At 44.3% G+C, this 20,963-nt stretch overlaps 2 long non-coding RNA genes across 2 annotated transcripts; both read right to left on the bottom strand.

The window, feature by feature from the left end:
- Positions 1 to 17,343: 17,343 nt before the first annotated feature.
- LOC123400049 lies at positions 17,344 to 17,892 on the bottom strand. Its single transcript, XR_006610473.1, has 3 exons — positions 17,800 to 17,892; positions 17,552 to 17,714; positions 17,344 to 17,477 (listed from the first exon to the last, which is right to left on the bottom strand). It is a non-coding gene; the product is annotated as an uncharacterized LOC123400049 (long non-coding RNA).
- A 1,894-nt stretch (positions 17,893 to 19,786) lies between these two features.
- On the bottom strand, positions 19,787 to 20,505 carry LOC123399715. Its single transcript, XR_006610419.1, has 3 exons — positions 20,463 to 20,505; positions 20,041 to 20,107; positions 19,787 to 19,829 (listed from the first exon to the last, which is right to left on the bottom strand). It is a non-coding gene; the product is annotated as an uncharacterized LOC123399715 (long non-coding RNA).
- Positions 20,506 to 20,963: the final 458 nt, after the last annotated feature.

The raw sequence follows: 20,963 nt of genomic DNA, 5'->3' as shown, positions 1-20,963 counted from the left end.
GGATCATTGATTCTTGTAGATGGATCGATCCCGTTCTTGAAACTTCTTCATCTTCGGTCCATCACATGTTGATGGAGAGCAAGGTGTTTTCCGTTGGGATCGTCGTAATCACAATGAAACTTGTCTTATCCCTTATCCGTAACAATTCCACTGTGATTGTCAACGCTCAAATGCTCTTGGCAGAACCTACGTGCTCATAACGCGTTTGAAGTAAAAAATAAAGAACGAGAGAGATGAATGAAAGATGATTCATTAGTCTTTATTGATGATAGCAATGGGGTATTTATACCCGGGCGGAAGTACACATGTTGCTTGGGAGACAAGTAACTTGAAGTTACTTAAGGGCCAAGTTATGACATAGTTTCATTGAGAGTCAAGGAAGTGCAAGGTTGCTTGTGGACTAAGTAACCTATCTAAGAATTAACTTGATCTTAATCAACTTAATTAATAAGCAACTAATCTATTCTTAACAGTAGTAGAAGTAAGCGGAGAGAGAGTTCGAAGAAAGCCACTACCGGTTATAGTTGTTACTATAAAAAATAATACTCGTAGTTGTTAATTCTAGAGGTGTTGACTTTGTTTGCAAGACACGTGGAGTCGATTTGGGAAGGTTCTACTACTGGACGTTACACACACATGTACATCTTCGTGGACAATGTATATACTCCAGGAGTGTGATTAATTAAGTATGCACCGTGACACTGAAACGTATCTTTGCTACTAGTACAAGCTCTCTTACGGTCCTGCCACGATGATTCCTACGCAACGACGATTCCGGCAAGAAATGAAACAAAAACTTACTACCTTTACCCCGTGGTCAACTTGCACGCAGGTTGCTCCATGGAAAGATAATATTGCCCATCTGTCCAAGGAAGGAGAAAGGAGTGCATGGGGTGTGACATTGTTGTACACTTGTGCATGCGCAGCTGAGTTCCTTCCCCATTCTGACGTTCTGCAACTGGCGTGCGAGTTTTCAACACAGCTTTGTTGACAAGTATGACCCTGTTTGGATCTTAGGGTTAGAGTTAGAGTTGGTTAGGTTGAATTCATCTAACCCTTAAAAATCCAAACAGGATGGGTTAGAGTTGGTTAGATGCATCTTACCCATCTAAAAAATCTAACCCACCCAAGAGGTGCTTTTTTGGGTTAGAGTTAGGTGGGGTCCAGAAAAAGTTACTTTTCTTTCTTCCTCCACCACACAAAATCCTAGATAAAGGAGTCAAATGATTGGAAAAAGTGCATTTATTGGCAATCTAACCCTTACATTCAAACATCTTTTTAATTAAAGTTAGTTTAGGATTAGTCTAGTGTTAGAATCTAACTCTAACCTCTAAGTGAGTTAGAGTATCCAAACAGGGCCTATACTATACTGTGCTGTGCTGTATTAGCCAGCCTCGGATTCACTCACCAGCAGCATGTATTGGCTATTGACTTGCGATCACTCAGATTTGACGGCACTGGCCATCCGGTTCATTGTTCCGTTTAATCACTGGAGCCTGCACATGCGCTAATACCGGTAAGTACTTTACACCGCTGTCATGCAGGCTACGCGCCCAGGCTCAGCATATGAAACATATGTATTCATCGGCTTTTCTTTTTCTGCTTTAAGTGTAGGTAAGACATACTCCGCTTGGATTATTCAAATGTAACTGAGGCTAGAGGGAGCAGTGCGCCACAGTGCAAAAAGCACGGGAGAAGGTATACTGTTCCAGTATTCTGAACGTGTGTAGAGCAGGAGCAGAGCAGCCAGACGGCGTGTAGTTGTAGTTGTAGACCAAGTCGGGCGTTTGACCCGCCACCATCAAATCATTGGCTAATCATCATTCCTCGCGCCCGGATATGCACGCGTGCAACGCACACTCAATCTGTGATTATATTTCGTTTGACACTCCGTCTACGTTTAAGCAACTGACGCTAAATGGTGCCGATGGAGGCGATAGTACGCCATGCAACGCCGCATGCACAACAGCACAAGCGACCGCCAGCCAGGCCAGCAGTGTTGCTCTGTCGAATTTCCCGATCGATACGACGACGCCGTCCGTGCTGCTGCCTGCGTCCCTCGACCAGCGTCTGTACGCCTTGGGAACGTAGGCAATGAGCAGCACTGCAGCACAGGGCCTGTCCTGAGATTATGGGGGCCCGGGACGAAATCAAAACTCAGGGCCCTAAGCTAAGCCTGAATAACATAATAGTAATAATAATTGATATATAAAATGTTACCAATAATCACTTAAATGCATCCTGAACAATATATATATGAAATAATTAACTCTGAAAAGCTTTTTTCAACCAATGGGACGGTTACATGCAATATACTCCCTCCGTTCCTAAATATAAGTCTTTTAAGAGATTTTATTAGGTGACTACATACGAAGCAAAATGAATGAATCTATACTATAAAGTATGTCTATATACATCCGTATGTAGTCTTTTAGTAGAATGCCTAGAAAGACTTATATTTAGGAACGGAGGAAGTAAATAAGCTAATAAGCAATAGAGCCATTTGGATAAAAATTTACTTCCCTGATATACTAAAAGATCATCATAGTAGACATTACACCATTTGGGACATCAAATTTCATTATTTTTTTAATCCAGGACAAAAGCAAAACTGGATGTTCATCAACACTAGCAAATTGTGCATGTACACCTATTGAAATAACTGTACTCTCAAGGCCACTTACATTTTTATTACCGATGTTGATATCAACATTTCCCTCCTGTTCAGAGATTCAGAATTCCCATCAATTAGTTCAGCTTCCTCCACAACAACTATCCCCAATTCACCATTTGGGTTCAATGAAGCACCAATATTTCTCTTGATTTTATTATTAAGATCGCCTCTCTGATTGCATCATCCACACATTGTATCTTTTAATCTTGCTGGAAATAAATAAGACATCAAAGATTGATAGATGCGAGCTATGCACCACGTATGTGAAAGATGGACCATTCAGTACTAAACGTATAGGGAGTGGGGATTAGGGAACGCTAATATAAAATACCTTGGATGATTCGATCGACTTTGGTGGTAGGCGTTCAACAATGATGCGATGACCCATCCAGCGCCTGAAGGCGAGAGTCTGGGAGAGGAAAGCGCCGCCGCCGCCGCCGCGTACTGAGTAACTAGTGTCTCGGCATCGAGGTCCCCGGAAATAGAAATCAAGGAGACGGCAAAGTGGCGATTCGATTTAGGAAGGAAATTAGGAGAAAGGTGCAGGATGGCGTGTTTGTTATCGCGAAAAGGACGGCGTATGATTTGGGATTGCTACGGGATGGAATAGAAAGAATTGCTTCGTTTTTTCCCAAAACTGAGGAAGAATCGCTAGTTCGCTAGGTTTGTCGTCTGTGTACACGCGGTACCTTCCTGGGCCACATCATGCAGGTCCCTGCATGTATCTGTCTGTCGCCGCCGTGCTGCCACTTGTGTGGTGGAACGTTCCCAAAGTACGTACCAGCTTGTTGGTCTCCCTGCCAATGCTGTTTTCCTCCCTTCTAACCATAATCTATTTACATATACATGGAAGCCCGGCAACGGTTTAGCGTTTGAAATCCCCGTCTTAAACACACGCTAATTGCATGCTTTCAGCACGCAGGACGTCAGTCAAAGCTGCCACTCCCCGCTTTGCATAGCCCAACGGAAAACATTTACAGATCGAAACACAAAAACACGCCAAGAACTGACGAGAAACTCAACGACCGACAAGGTCTCCGTCTGTACCGACCGTGATATCATCATTGACCATCGTCGTTTGTCGTTTGCAGGAGTGGTATATATATGGTTAATTAACAGCACAACGGGACGCAGCCACGCAGTAGGAAACAACAGCTTTAGTTTTTCTGATGATGAAGAGAAGGTCGTATTGGCGCTTGGGGTGTCTTCACGCCAATGGCGCTTCCTCTGCTCGATCTTCAACTGCTAAAATCTAAATCTGTGTTCCATGTCCGGACTGTTTCAGCACGCACGCATTACACATTTTAGACTCGCTACTTTTCAGGCTTTAAACATGCACAGGCGCAAAAAGTTAATGAACGCAAAAAGGGTCAAAGCCTGCCGATCCAACGGTTACAAGAGGAGAAAATGCGCGCGCACAAACGATTTTGGAACGGTAATCTGAACTGACACATGCCATGGCCATGCTGGGGTTAAATTAGATTATACTGCCAAGGTGGCAGTGTCGACCCAGACTCGAAAATGGATTTTTTGTCCAAAAGGACCCCCTGTCGAATGAGATTGCCAAAAGAGACCACCTGTGAGTGAAAAGGAGGGAAAGGACCCCCACCCGGGGTGGCGGCAGGCGCGCCAGGCGGCACGTGGCACCTGCCGCCACCGCACGAGGCGGCTGGGGCCTGCCGCCACCAGGTGAGGCGGCCTGCGCCGGATCCCGTTCCCGCCCACTCCTGTCCGTAACGGACAAAGCTGGGTGGGCCCTGCCGCCTTGGGAGCAGGCGGCCAGGGCACTGTTTCCGCGCGGCCGACACTGTTGCTGATTGCGCTGATTTCCGTACGCTGATTCCCAGGCTTATTTCCCGCTCACACCGACGAAACAGTGGGAATTTTTCCCGCTCTTCACCGACGAAACAGTCAAAATTTACTCCTGCCAACTTGCTCCGGTTCGGACCGTGCAATCCTTTTGAACAAAAATATTGTGCAAGTTGCACGGATGGCTAAGTGCATGGGAGGCATATACTACGGATATTTTGTTGGGCCGTGGTTATCCCCCATCCCTCGAACCAAACCAAGATATCCACGCCGGTGAAGGCGGGCGGTTTTTTTCGTGGTTTCACGGGGCTCTCATCTTCGGGTCAGCATTGTTCACCGCGGCGATTTCAGAGGGACTCTTTGTCTCCTGGTCGACACTGTTCGTTACGGTGGTTTCGTGGGGCTTTTATCTCTAGGTCGACATTGTTTACAATAGCGTTTCTTATATTTATTTATAGAGAAAGTATGTTTTAGCTCTCGGTCAAATATTTTGAGAGTGAATGTTTGATTGCTATCGCAGCAGTGACACTGCCATGGAATAAAGTAGAAAACATTACTAACTAATCACTTAGTGATGATGCTCTCGTTGGTCGCCATAATATGTAATCTTAATACTTAAAATGCAACTATCATTTACATGAAAGTAAATGATTTTGAATCCTTGTTCGTATAATCACACACAATTCTCTTTCATGGTTCTATAATGATGCTCTTAGTAAAGTTGGTCTTTTTTTTGTATGACGCTTAGAGCTTTGTACTTGTTTCTTCTTTATCTTCTATAATGATCACACACAATTCTCTTTCATGTTTGAAAAAAATATCATTTATACAAAAGTAACTACAAGAGTCTTTTAAGAGTTCGTACTACAAGACTACATATGGATGTATATGGACTTATTTTAGAATGTACACGCGATAACGACGGACGAGCAGTGCAATAGTTTCCCGCCTAATTTTCCCGCGTTATTTTCCCGCCAAATTTTCCCGCTGCAGTTTCTCGTTTTCGCGCCCTTTTTTCCCGCGTAGACATCCGGCAGAGCCTATAAAAGGAGGCAGGGAGTGAAACTCTCTTCATCATCAGACAGACTTCAAAGCACCTGCACCTCCATAGTCAGTATGAGTTTGCCTTGTTCGGATCAGAGCATTAGGCCTAGGAAATGCAGAGTGCAAGCTTGCCTCGGGGGGTGGAAGCAGTTCGATGTTGGTGCGAAGATGTCTGCAAGGTGAAGGAGGTGACGGATTTTTCAGATTGGTTGGGCATGAAGTTTTGCATGTGCGCCAATTATGAATCTGATCCACCCGAATCTATTTCTGCGTACGTCAGGCCTCCGGTATGCTCAAGTCATCCAGATTATTGTTATTTGATATTATTGTTTACTTGAATCTGATCCATCCTTTAGTCTCCTCCTCCTCTCTGCATGTACTATCGTTGGATTGACACGGAAATGCCGGACTGGGCGGTGACCGAGATTCGTGAAAGAGGTCGCCGTGCATGGGCTAGCTTGGACTTGGAAGAGCGTCGTGAGAAGGCTGAAGCAGAGGAGAAAGCAGAGCAGAAGAAAGAGTGGGAAGATTACTGTGTGGAGCAGAGGGCTTTTCTTGATGAGATGATAAGGAAAAATCAAGAAGAGAAACTTCGGCTGGAGGAGGTTTACAGACAGCGGGAACAGGCCCGTGAAGCTGAGAGGGAGAGAAAGAGAGAAAGGGCTCGTGCCGCCAAGGCAGCAGAAGAAGCTGGTGATGGAAAAGGAAAATATCCACGTTGGACTCAGTAGATTTATTTTATTGTATGTTAAGTTGTGTTAGTTGTATCTTAATTTCTGCAAGTTGTATCTTAATTTCGGAAAATTGTATCTTATTTTCAGTAATGTGTATCTTAATTTCCGCAATGAGTATCTTAATTTCAGCTACGTGTATGTTCATTTTATCCCCCCATTTATTTCCCGCCTCGCTTTCCCGCCATTTTATCCCGCGTATAGCTTTGCCGCCATTTTGTTCCCGCCTCGCTTTCCCGCCCTTGCTTTCCCGCCCTCGCTTTCCCGCCTCGTTTTCCCGCCATTAGTTATTCGTCTCGCTCTGCTGCACCTATAAAACCCCCTCCAGACCAAGGTGGGTAAGGAGTGTGCTGAAAATGTCTCATTATCCTTTCGATCGTAGTTTTCATAGTGGTATGTCCGAGTGTCTTCTGCGCTTAGCTAGCAATTTCAAGATAGATAATAAAATAGTTTCATGGGACGAACTCATCAGTAGTGACACGCTACTGAATGAGGTTGCCCACGCATTAGCTAGGAAGGGGTGGCCTGCAAGGACATATGAGGAGATTCGGAAAGAACTTCTGCGGTTGAATGAAAGATGGAAGAAGAAAGGCCAACACATACGCGGTGGAGGTGGAGTAAAACATCCCTTCTTATGGATTGACGATAGTGAGGACGAAGACGATATCTTCATGTCGAGTACCAAGAGCGCGTCATCGACGAAGGCCAAGAGCGCATCATCGACGAAGGCCAAGAGTAGCGCTTCGTCAAAGGGCGAGAGCTCTGCATCGTCGAAGGATGACGACGACTTTATGTAGTTTTTTTTATGAACTCTACATCTTAATGTATCTTATTTTATGTATGTTATTTTATGTATGTTATTTTATGAATCTTATTTTATGTATCTTATTTTATGGAAGCAACTTCAAATATATCGAGAACTTTTATTTCATGAAACTACATAGATGTCTTGTACGTACATCTGAAAGTTTGAAACTGACATAGAGAGATGCAATTGTTCGCACACATACATAGACGAATCACCCTATGCGACGACGACCAGCTGGCCTTCACTAGTGGAGAAAGGGATATTAGAACCGGTTGGTAAGGGCCTTTGGACCCGGATACACATCCGGTGCTACGTATCCGGGACTAAAGGCCCCCCACTTTAGCACCGGTCTCTTACAAACCGGTGCTAAAGGCCTCCACGTGGGCGCCGAAAAGTGCGCGCAGGCGGAGGACCTTTAGGACCGGTTGGTAACACCAACCGGTCCTAATGCTTTTTTTTTCTTTTTTTTCCTTTTCTTTTCAGGGTTTCCGATTCCGTATTTCGGTGTTTCCGTGTTCCGTATTTTCAGGGTTTTCGTTTACGTGTTTCCGGTTCCGCATTTCCGTTTACGTCTTTCCGATTTCGTGTTTCCGATTCCGTGTGTCCGTGTTCCGTTTTTTACGAACACGTAATCGGAAACACGTATCCGGAAACACCGATTCCGTGTTTGCGGTTAAGTGTTTCTCCGATTCCGTGTTTGCGGTTAAATGTTGATGCACCAAATAAAAGTACATATATACATGTAACACGAAGTACTGGACCGATTATCATTACATAATTTGAAGTTCGTTTCCTATATATAGCTCTATACTTGCATAGAGAAGGGAGCTGGCTATTGGTTCATAGGATGGAAAAATTCTCCGCCTTCATCTATGACTTGCGTGAGGAGAAATCCTGCCAATTCCTCTGCAACTGCCTTGCAACGTTGGATTGGTCTTAGCATCGCCCGCTTTCGTTGCAGCTTTAAAAGAAGTAGATGAAAACAATTAAGTTATGAACAAAACTAACATAATTGATGGCAACATAAATAAAGTTATGAAGATCCGGTTACGTACCTCTAGATTTCTGGAAGTACGGGATTTCTCATTGATAATCCTGTGAATGTACTCGCAAACGTAGTATCCACAATAATCAGTGCCCTGTGGTTGTTGCGGGACGCCCTATATACAAGAACATAATTCAGTCAAATTAATAATAATCAAGAGAATGGTAATGGTATTGAAACCAGGGTACGTAGTACTACTTACTTTGTTAATCTGAAAGTGGAGCTTGTCTGCCCATGTACCGGGTTCTTCCTTGATGAACATTTGCCAAACCCTGGCCGACAAAGAAAAATGAATACAAGAGTTAATTATTACTTACTTGATATCAGGAAATGAACGAAAAAGAGGCCGATGAACGAAAGAGGCCGATATATATATACCTTTGAAGCATCTGACGCACGCTCTTCCATTTGTCAGCGTCCCAGGTTAACGGGTCCCAGACTTCAACCACTCCTTGATCGATTCTAATGATGAACAATATGAAGTGGGACCTGCGCACGTGTACACACGCAGTCATGCATACTCATCAATTACACTTAACATCAGGTAAGCAAAATGGAATGTGTACAAGACAGTAACACTCACTTGAATGCGTAGGGCCAAAGTATTTCTTTTTTGATACTTTGTCGCTTCAAAAACCTTAGCAAATCATCCGGTGTATCCTTGTTGAACTTTTATATTGTCTCTTGATGAAACGAATACGGGTCAATGAACCCAAAGTCCCAGATTCCTGCCAGCCTGCATTCACGAATCTTCATTCTGCATAGTAGCATACAAAAAGAATGTCTCGTGAGTGATAATTATACGGGCAATGAACGCGAGCTTAACTAAATAATTAAATTACACAAATAAATCACTTACAAACAGTAGCAGCTGACGATAGCTTTGTCGAGGGCACGTTGATTGTACATCTGGAAAAAATCATCGAACCCAACCTCCACACCGTACTCTCCGAAGTAGTGTTGATCCTGAACTGCCGCCATGATACAGTCTCTCTTTTGCCTTGCGGCCTCCAAGTACCAACCATGTAAATTCCATAGTTGGGTTGTTAGAGCACTAGGATTTTCGACCAGAGGCTGCTCGGTCTTATATTTATATACCACATCAGCAATAGCGTAACCTACGTCGCCCATGCGTGGACCGGACACTGAAGCCTGGTCAGATAACACCTTGAGCGGGGCAATTGACTGTGCTTCTTGTTGTCCGAGCTGGGGAACTTGTTTCCCGCATTTCGTCTGCTCCGCCTGCTTCATCTGCTCCGCCTGCTTCATCTGTGCGGTGTGCATCTTTTCAATGAACCGTTCATAGTTTGAAAGGGGCGGCGGTGGCGGCGGTTCAGGATAATATAAGTTGTCGATGGTGCGCTCAATTTTCCACTTTGGTACGTTCTTCAGAGTTTCCTTCCAGATGTCTGGAGGGGGCTTCAGGGGAAACCGTGCGAACCATGCTTTGTTTTTGGCTTTCACGGCCTCGTCTAGTTCCTCCGGAGTCATCAGGCCTGGTAAATTCGGGGGAGTCTTGACTTTATTGGGTTTCCTTTCTCTCTTCTTGGGAGGACTCCCGTTTCTTCTGAACTGCAGCTTCCGCTTTGCCGTACCCGTAGTGCGCGCATCCGTCGGCTCACTGGAGTGCACGGGCGATGGACACTCGGCCTCGGGCTCCCTATCTTCGTTGTGGGGTGGACTTGGAGGTGCGTTGGGGGGTGGACTTGGAGGTGCGTTGGGGGGTGGACTTGGAGGTCGTGCATTCTCTGTACGAAAGTGAAAAAACTATTAAAAATAGGCTTACATGTGGTGCAACATTCAGTAATTGTTGGAGGTGGTGCATAATTGTACCTGGAGGAGTCGGTGGCCTTGGCGCCGCGTTAGGAAACACGATGTGTTTCTTCTTCCACAAGATGATACCAAGCTCCATTTCTCCCAGTGTCTTCTCGCCTTCACCTCCAGGAATATCAAGCTCAATTGACTGGCATCCCGGCGTAATTGTTGACAACCCGACACGAGCATGGGATGCTGGAATCTGACCACCATGGTAGGTTGCTCCAGGTTGATTCGGTAAAGCATAGCCTGACGCCACCATGAAGGATATGTTCCCCATTGGCATATGTATCTCACAGTTTGTCTTCTCCGTGACATCATCCACGGGGTAGTGAGGCGCCGACGGTTCGACTGCAGGACCGTCTTCTAGCTGCAGCTGCGTGGAACCCACGCTGCTTCTATGCTGAGATGGGACGGCATCTGCTACAGGATCGTCTTCTAATTGCTGCCTATCAGCGTCAGGTGCAGGATCTTCTTCCTCCTCTTCAGTGTCAGGTACAGGGTGTCCCCCTTTCTTCAAGAGAAACGACACCTTTTCTTCTAATGTCGCTATCCGTTCCAGCGCCTTCCTCTTGCTTCTACCACGGCTTTTGTAAGTGCCAAGGTCCGCCGAAAACCCTTGGTTCCACGGAATTGTAATCGTCGAAAAGTTTTACGAAATCGTCGGAATCGTCGGTTTAGGGTTTTACGGAATCGTCGGTTTAGGGTAAACTATGAATCGTCGGAATCGTCGGTTTAGGGTTTTACGGAATCGTCAGAATCGTCGGTTTAGGGTAAACTATGAATCGTCGGAATCGTCGGTTTAGGGTAAACTATGAATCGTCGGAATCGTCGGTTTAGGGTTTTACGGAATCGTCGGAATATGATGAAGGCGGCTTCACGTAACTTTTTTTATAGGATGTCCTTACGTGAATATACGAAAATATGGATATACCTTTGACGACGGCACGGCGAAGAGGCGGCGAGGAGGCGACGTTGCGGCGAGGAGGCGACGCGAGGATCGGCGAGGAGGCCGCGCGCGAGGAGGCGGCGAGGATCGGCGAGGAGGCGGCGGCCGGCGCGGCGAGGAGCCGACGGCGCGGCGAGGAGGCGGCGAGGATCGTCGGCCGGCGAGGCGGCACGAGGAGGCGGCCGGCGCGGCGAGGAGGCGGCGGCGCGGCGAGGAGGCGACGGCACGGCGAGGCGGCGAGGAGAGATCGAGGCCGAGTCGGGAAGGAGAGAAGGCACGCGCGGGAAGGCGAGAAGTTGGCGACCCCGGAGAGGTATAGGGCCTTTAGCACCGGTCTGTGTTAACAACCGGTGCTAAAGACCCTTTAGCACCGGTTGCTAACACAGACCGGTGCTAAAGGGTCCAAAATTCGGGCGCGAACCGAACCCACCTTTAGGACCGGTTGTTGTTACAGACCGGTCCTAAAGGTCACCTTTAGGACCGCTTGTTGTTACAGACCGGTCCTAAAGGTTTTTTTCCTTTTTCTTTTTTCCTTTTTTCTGTTTCCTGTTTTCCTTTTCTTTTTCCCGTTTCTTCTTTTATTTTTCTTTTTTCCTTTTTTCTGTTTTCTGTTTTCTTTTTATTTTTGTTTCCTTTTTCTTTTTCCTGTTTCTTCTTTTATTTTTCTTTTTTCCTTTTTTCTGTTTCCTGTTTTCTTTTTCTTTTTGTTTCCTTTTTCTTTTTTCTGTTTCTTCTTTTATTTTATTTTTTTGTTTTCCTTTTCTGTTTTTTTTACATTTATTTACAAATTGTCAAAATGTTATTTTTACACTTAAAAAATAAAAATGATATTTATCAAAATGATCAAATTTAGTGGAAACTGGTCAAATTTTTAATATTTATCAAAATGGTCAACACAATTACATAAAAGGTTTAATACATTATTACACATCACCAACAACACCCCCTATCTATTTTTCTTCTTGCCTTTCTTCTGATTGCGCCGTAACCATGGACTATCTTCATCATTTAACGGGATGCTTGGATCATCTTTGACTTTGAAGGGAGGAATTTCATCAAATTTATTGTAATCTTCTGACATGTCAGTCTTGTCCTCGACTCCCACGATGTTTCTTTTCCCTGAAAGAACTATGTGGCGCCTTGGCTCATCGTCTGATGTATTCGCTTCCTTATCTTTTTCTTTTTCTCGGTCTGCTAGACATGTCCTTCACATAGAAAACCTGAGCCACATCATTGGCTAGGACGAATTGATCATTGCCGTACCCAAGATTCTTCTGATCCACTGTTGTCATTCCGTACTTCGGGTCTACCTTCACGCGTGACAGGTTGAACCATTTGCACCAGAACAAAGGGACCTTAAAGGAAGGTCCGTAGTCAAGTTCCCATATCTGCTCTATGTAACCATAGTATGTGACCCTTTGCCCGTTGTCGTCTTTTGCATCAAACCGGACGCCACTGTTTTGGTTGGTGCTCTTTTTATCTTGGTCTGCCGTGTAAAATGTGTTACCATTTATCTCGTACCCTTTAAAGGTCAATACAGTCGAAGATGGTTGCTTGGCCAACAAGTATAGCTCATCTTCAACAATGTTGTCATTAATGAGACGTCTTTGCAACCAACCGCCGAAAGTCTTCGCGTGTTCTTTAGCAATGAAATCTTCAGGTTGCTCTGGGTATTCCGAGCGTAAAATATCCTTGTGTTCCTGGATATATGGAGCCGCCAAGCTGGAATTAACTAGAACTGTGTAGTGTGCTTGAGTGAAAGATTGCTCGTCCATACATGTTGTTGATTTCTTTCCTAGCGTGCCTTTTCCACGCAGTCTCCCCTCATGGCGCGACTGAGGAACACCGATCGGGTTCAGGTCAGGAATAAAGTCAACACAAAACTCAATGACCTCCTCTGTTCCATAGCCCTTGACCATGCTTCCCTCTGGCCTAGCACGGTTTTTAACATAATTCTTCAAGACTCCCATGAACCTCTCAAAGGGGAACATATTGTGTAAGAATACAGGACCGAGAACGGAAATCTCTTGGACTAGGTGAACTATGAGGTGCGTCATAATATTGAAGAAGGTTGGTGGGAACACCAACTCGAAGCTGACAAGACATTGGATCACGTCCTTCTGTAAACTTGGTAGAGTTGCTGGATCGATTGCCTTTTGAGAAATTGCGTTGAGGAATGCACATAGCTTCACAATGGGTACTCGCACGTTTTCTGGCAGAAGCCCCCTCAATGCAATCGGAAGTAACTGGGTCATGATCACGTGGCAGTCATGAGACTTTAGGTTTTGGAACTTTTTCTCTTCCAGGTTTAGTATTCCTTTTATGTTCGACGAGTAGCCAGACGGGACCGTGATACTGCTCAGGACTTGGAAAAAGATCTCCTTCTCTTCCTTGGTAAGAGCGTAGCTGGCAGGACCTTTGAAATTCTCTCGATTCATCAGGTCATCTCGTTCGTGCATACGTTGGTGGTGCAGCCGTGCTTTTGGTGTATCTCTCGACTTCTTCCCATGCACGCCCAATAAGTTTAGCAGGTTCACGCAAATATTTTTCGTCACGTGCATCACGTCGATCGCAGAGCGAACCTCTAGGAATTTCCAATAGGGTAGTTCCCAGAATATATATTTCTTCTTCCACATGACTACGTGGTTGTCGGCGTCATTCGGAACAGATTGTGCGCCAGGACCCTTACCAAAGATTACTTTTATATCTTTGACCATGTCATATATATCAGTACCTTTAGGGAGGGTTGGCTTCCTCCGTGTATCTGCCTCGCCTTTGAAATGCTTTCCTTTCTTTCTTACGGGATGCCTGTCTGGAAGAAATCGACGATGCCCCGGGTACACATTCTTGCCTATATGTATACTTTCAGTCTCGCCTAAACAATGTGTGCATGCGCTGTATCCCTTGTTTGACTGTCCTGAGATGTTACTAAGAGCGGGCCAATCATTGATGGTTACAAACAGCAACCCTCGTAGGTCAAATTCCTCCTGTTTGTACTCGTCCCACACACGTACACCTTCGTCAGCCCATAACTCTAAAAGTTCATCAACCAGTGGCCTCAGGTACACATCAATGTTGTTGCCGGGTTGCGACGAGCCTGGGATAAGCACTGGCATCATAATGAACTTACGCTTCATGCATAACCAAGGAGGAAGGTTATAGATACATAGAGTCACGGGCCAGGTGCTATGACTGCTACTCTGCTCCCCAAACGGATTCAGGCCATCTGTACTTAGACCAAACCTTAAGTTTCTTGGGTCACGTGCAAAGTCCTCGTACTTATCGTCGATGTTTCTCCACTGCGACCCATCAGCGGGTTGTCTCAGCATATCGTCTTCCTTACGGTCTTCTTTGTGCCATCGCAGCAACTTGGCATGCTCTTTGTTTCGGAACAAACGTTTCAACCGTGGTATTATAGGAGCATGCCACATCACCTTGGCAGGAACCCTCTTCCTGGGGCGGTCGTCGCCCTCAACATCACCAGGGTCATCTCGCCTGATCTTATACCGAAATGCACCGCATACCGGGCAGGCATTTAAATTCTCGTGCTGACCGCGGTAGAGGATGCAGTCATTGATGCATGCATGTATCTTATGCACTTCCAATCCTAGAGGGCAGACAACCTTCTTTGCTTCGTACGTACTGCAGGGCAGCACGTTATCTCTTGGAAGCATCTTCTTCATTATTTTCAGCAGCTTTTCAAATCCCTTGTCAGATATTCCATTCTCTGCCTTCCATTGCAGCAATTCCAGGGTGGTGCCCAGCTTTTTCTGGCCATCTTCGCAATTTGGGTACAACAATTTTTTGTGATCTTCTAACATGCGCTCCAACTTCAACCTCTCGTTTTCACTTCCGCAGTTTATCTGTTCTTCACGAATGACCTGACGAAGATCATCATCACACTCATCAACAATGTCCTCAAGTTCAGGCTCGTCTTCCCCCATTTCAGTATCACCGTGTTCACCGAACATAGGATAGTTATCATTATCCTCTTCTTCTTCATTGTCTTCCACTACAACCCCTCTTTCTCCGTGCTTGGTCCAACAAAAATAACTGGGCATGAAGCCTTCTTGCAACAGGTGGGTGTGTATGGTTCTTGAGTTAGGGAAATTCCTCTTATTCTGGCATTTTTTACATGGACAAAAAATAAATCCATTCTGCCTGTTTTTCTCAGCCACATTGAGAAAACTATGCATGCCATTAAGGAATTCGGGACGACGTTGATCACTGTACATCCATTGCCAGTTCATCTGCATTATATAAATTTATAAAAAACCATTATGCTAAATCATCATGACTAAATTAATTAATTAATACAAAAAGTTCATCACACGTTAAAACCAAAGTAGCGTAGTGACCATACATATATAGTTCTCATAAAAACACACACTCAAACCAACCATAAAAAATCTCTCTAATTAATGCATTTAAAAACAACAACAAATGCGATCAAAATCGCAACAAAGGTAACAATTGACCCGACAGCATAATGATACCAAGCCTCTTTACTAATTGCATATTTTCTAATCTTTCTAATCTTCAGACGCATTGCGTCCATCTCGCTCTTGTGACCATCGACGACACCGGCAAGAACCTTTTCCAAGGTCATCTTCTCTCTTTCAGTTTTTTCCAACCTTTCTTCAGTTTTTTTCAATCTTTCTTTCAGGCCAACATTTTTTTGTTCAACTAAGTGTAACTTCTCACCAATAGGGTCGATTGGCATTTCCGGTTCCACTACCTCCTAGATAAAAATATCTATGTCAAGTTGGTCGGCGTAATTAATTGTCATATAATCAGGAAATGAAAATATGTAGTTATAAAAGATAATATACCACATCCGAATCATAGACTGGACGAGGGCCAACGGGGACGGATATCAAAACCATGGCGCTATACATATAAAAAAAATCTTACACAATAAGAAAATTATATACAAGTAAATATGTAAATCATACAAATCAAAATTTGTTTTGGTAAATAAAAACAATAGGCTCACCAAGGTTGTGTCGGTGACGGGGCGATCGACGGCGGTGAGGAAGGGGACAAGGCGCGCGACACTAAAAAAAACCACAAATCATAATTAAATTTGAGCTCAAATTACATATGTATACATAACAAATGATGAACTCTCTCTACCTTAGGCATTTCATCAAACACCTAGCTAGCACAACAAAAATGAAATGAGCAAGAAAACGAGCAAAACTTGCAATGCCGGAAGAGGGAATGTTGATGCTAACCGTAGGACCGATGGGTGCCAACAATCTTGACAAATGGTGGAGAAAAATGGGGATGGATTAGAGCTCCCAAGAGGAAGGAGAGAGAAAAAATGGAGTTGAGCTCGAGCTAGAAAAAATGGGGTGGAATATAGGGTGCTCGGGGAGGAAGGAGAGGAGGGCTTTAGGACCGGTTTGTGTCAAAAACCGGTGGTAAAGGGTCTGACAGCGGGGCCCCGCAGTTGCTGCAAAAATGAGAAAACCTTTAGCACCGGTTTGTGATACAAACCGGTTCTAAAGGGTCTGTCCACTGGGCCCCCTCCCTGCAGCAAACGGTCCAAAAACCTTTAGGACCGGTTTGTGTTACAAACTGGTCCTAAAGGCCTTGCGGCCATTTGCTGCAGGGAGGGGGCCCAGCGGACAGACCCTTTAGAACCGGTTTATATCCAATCCGGGTCCAATGTGGTTGGCTCAATGCCCTGTTTTCTACTAGTGCTTGCCCGACGACCGGAGGGTGACAATCGATCAGGGGGTCTGTGTTCACGAAGACCACGACCGTACTGTCCCTCGTGTTCCTGTGTCTGCGACTCATGCATAGGTGGTGGAGTCTGAAATCCATATTGAGATGATGATTCTAAATTGTAGGTGAATGGTTGTGACTCAGAATTGATGTAAGATGGACCAATAACGTCCTGCCCGAAAAAATTATTTATCATTCCTGGGAGCGTGCATTGAGTATCATGGGTTTCTATGAGTATTTCTTTCTGTACGCCACGCTGGGTATGTTCATCTCCCCATGATGAATCATTAATTTCCTGCTCCACGAAAAAATGTTTTCAAAATAAATTGTGTGTAGCAAAAAGATGTGTAAATAGAAGTTATGTAATTGCTTATTATAATTGTACATACCTGACCGCTGTTGTAGCTTTGTGCTCCCTCGCTTGTCTCAGCCCAACGATTCTCCTCGGGCATCCTAATCCCTCGCGTGGACAGATATGGCTGAGATCCTTGAATGTGTGCGCCGTATGCTGTATATTCATCCTGCTCCACGAAATGAGTCTGTTTGGGTGTCGAACCTACATCTGGAGCATTTACCTGTGATGTCTGCCCATGTATTGGTAGAGACGAGTCATGTCGTGGAAGTGTTGGCGTAGTATTACGACCCTCTCCCCACCGCATGGACGACGACGGCGCCGCACTCGGTCTAGCTGACCTCGGTTCCGGAATGTTGTACGCTGCAGTGACAAGGTCGTTCTCTGTACCGCATCTCGTAAACCTTGTGCTCACGAATTCGCTAATTTTTTTAAACCACGACCTGCCTTTAGGATCAATTCCCTGGGCTCGCATTCCTTCCCTCGCCATCGCTTGTACTTGGGTGCAAATATCAATCTGAAAAAATCGTTGTTCGTTGGTTAAATTGTTCATGAAATGATGGACCTGAATAGCAAGATGTTGATTATTACCGCAGAGTCACGATAGTAAGCTGATGATGTGTCCATCCGTCTCTGCAACTGTTCCATATGCGTTGGATGTGTTGGCATCGTAGGTGGTTCACTCGTCAGTCTAGTACGCGTGCTCATGCGATACCAATTATAGTACGCTTCTGTCGTAGTTGCATCGTACGTTCTGCATAAATAAATTAACATTACTAAATTGACATCACATTCTGTATTTTATAAGCACATAATTAAATTAACATTAGTAAAATTACCGTTGCTGAGGCACTATATTTTGTAGAGCTTCATTATTCCACTGATTTATCCATTCAATGTTTTCTGCATTCCAGTCCACACCAGATCTGCCCATATTGGTCATCCTGTAATTATAGATAACAAAAAAAATTCAAGAATAGTTGATGGAATATCTATTTAGCTAGGTCACATCTTACTTACTTATGAGTTTCTTCGTCGATACATCTTGGAACCGGTGGTGGAATATCTTGATATAGACCGAACTGTCTCATGACACGGTCAGGATTATACGGTTCCACAAACCATAGATAGAGTAAATTGCAGCGAGTCATCCAAAAGGCACTATCTCTCACGCATTCCACTGGCATGTGTTGCGAACCAAATACCATATCAATGTGCGCCTCAGTCCACGGGTTCCATGTTATTGGTGAGTCGTTAAGAAGCTCAAACTGATCATGGTATATGGGGTAACAATTTTTTGCAATTTTAGTAGACCATTTTTTTCGACCCAGCATCCACCGAGTGGACATAGTTACAACACCCTCACCATAGTTGTACGGGGTTGCGGGTTCTACTATCTGCGGTCGTCCTACAGGTAAGTATTCCCAGGACCACAACTGTAGAAACTCGTAAGAGATACAAAGTAATGGAGCTTTAGATGTGAATGCCGTTTTTTTGAGTGGTATCACACAACCCTCGGTATGTGTGAGAAAGCAAAGCAGAACCAAAGCTATATGGTGGATTTTGGGGTAAAGGTTCGTCTACTATCTTTGCGGCAAAATAGATGAGACGAGGCAAAACTACCTCCCCCTGAGAATTAGGAAACATCACACCGAAGAGCCACAACAAATATGCAAACAAGTGTCTCTTCGTTGTCTCGGGATCAGCATGGGGAGATAAAATTTCGAAGTTAATACGAAGCCAGCTGTGTGGGACACCTCGAGGCGGACCAGAACGATCTGATATGGGCATTTCGAGCCTCAGACGGGCAGAGACATCTGCTGGCCAATTAGGAGAAACTCGTGGATGTACCACTGGCACACCTCTAATTGGTAAAGTTGTGATCATTAACACATCTTTTAGAGTAGGTGCAAGCTCTCCACATCGAAAGTGAAATGTGTGGGTCTCCGGTCTCCATCTATCAACGAGGGATGTCAAAAGGGATGGGTCGGCAGTAAAACTACCTCGACGAGATGGATGCATATGAGCTTCAACTCCTTTTTATCAGACTGCTTCACTCTATGTTGCCAGTGTATAGCAATTGCATAGCTATGTATTGCTTGTTTAACAGATTTCTTATCTGGGAAAATCTGTCCAACGGCCAGACTCCCCGCGTCTAGGCCAGCAACAGAGTGAAATTCATTGGTGATGCTCATAACCTGTAAAAACTCTGGGTTGATTGCTGCAGCGACCGCATTCTCAGGAGGAACAACTTCATCATCATCTGATTCCGAAGACGCAGAAGAATGACCATCATCGTCATCATCTAGCGCCTCCGGCAATCCCTCGACATGTTCGCTCATGTCAACGACCGCAGACCAATATCCCGTGTCATACACTTGTTGGCCACCTGTTGGTTCCGTTGGGCCGGCGTCGGGGGCTACAATTATGGCCATATGTTCGCCACCACTTGGTTCCGATGGGCCGGCGTCGGGGGCTACAGTTATGGCCAACTCGGCCTCACCGGCACCGCTACTGCACTCGGCGACATCACTGGCAGAAATAAACTCCACATAAACCATGGGTTGTCCATACATGGAGTTATTGGGATTGCTTGCAAAACCCATGTACGAAGCCCATGCTCTTTCACCAGTAACCCGTCGCAGAACCCAACGATTTCCTCCCTCAACCACGAAAGCCTCCAGGGTCATTTTTTTTCCATTCATCGCTGAACCAAACACCGATCGGATGCACCTTCTAACTGCCGCATACTCTACATTAACCATGTCTTTCACTACAACCGTAGTCATCCCGCACCTAGACACATCCACACCAGAAGGACCCTCACGTACGATGTGCCCATAAAACACTAACAAATTTTCCATAGTACCTAACGAGCAGCCATATTTACATCGTTAGTCCTTTAAAAATCATATTTTTATATTTACATTGTAATAACAACATCCATTACTTATTTTTTTTACATATAACAATTTAACAACATCCATTACATCTACGCATAATAATTTATATTGTATCATTTATCGTGACACTACATCTATAAAATAAATAGAAGATGAATTACAATATGTCATTCATACCTCTGGTTTAAATAAGGATATCCTTCCGAATATAATATATCACCAGAATAATATCAGCGAATTCCACCTATTTTCATATGAACAAAAATATTACACACATAATTATTTCCGTGCTAGCAAAAGTCTAAAAATACATACTGCATGCATATATATATATATATATATATATATCACGAGTCATATTTCTACGGGGTTGACAAATTATCAAATAAACAAATATATTACACACGCGTCTTGTATGTAATAATACTAATGGAGCTAACATATTATTACATGTTTTTTACAAAAATGCTAGTTACATAGGCATTTTTCCGGCTCCTTTCTAAATACCAGTTGCATGCAAACACGAACAAATCATCGGTAATATATGAACATAGTCGACCTATTATCACATGAACACAAATATGAACAAAGTCTCATACCTTGATCTTCAACTTAGTAGTTCATATCGCATGACAAAATAGTTCCACAAAAGTGATAATACGCTCCCTAAGACAAAAGAAAACACATACTTAGAAACTAATCAAACAAAATAAAAACATCATGCATGCAAACACGACCAACACAAATGGAAAGCTCTTACCTTGATCTATCTTTTCTTCAACTACAACGTCTTCAAAATAGTTCCACAAAAGTGATAATACGCTCACTAAGACAAAAGAAAACACATACTTAGAAACTAATCAAACAAAATAAATACATCATGCATGCAAACACAACCAACAGATATGGAAAGCTCTTACCTTGATCTATCTTTTCTTCAACTACAACGTCTTCAAAATCTAACTTTAAACCGTCCTAAATCGCCACATCAACATTCATACGGAGTAGCTCTTGAGAGAAAGAGAAGAGAGTGAGAAAGAGAAAGAGAAGAGAGTGACACGGGAGGCAACGGCAGGAGAAGAGAGTGAGAGAGGAGGCAG

This window comes from Hordeum vulgare, chromosome 5H, assembly GCF_904849725.1.
Source record: "Hordeum vulgare subsp. vulgare chromosome 5H, MorexV3_pseudomolecules_assembly, whole genome shotgun sequence".
NCBI classification, from domain to species: domain Eukaryota; kingdom Viridiplantae; phylum Streptophyta; class Magnoliopsida; order Poales; family Poaceae; genus Hordeum; species Hordeum vulgare.
This window is presented reverse-complemented; position numbering and strand designations above follow the sequence as displayed.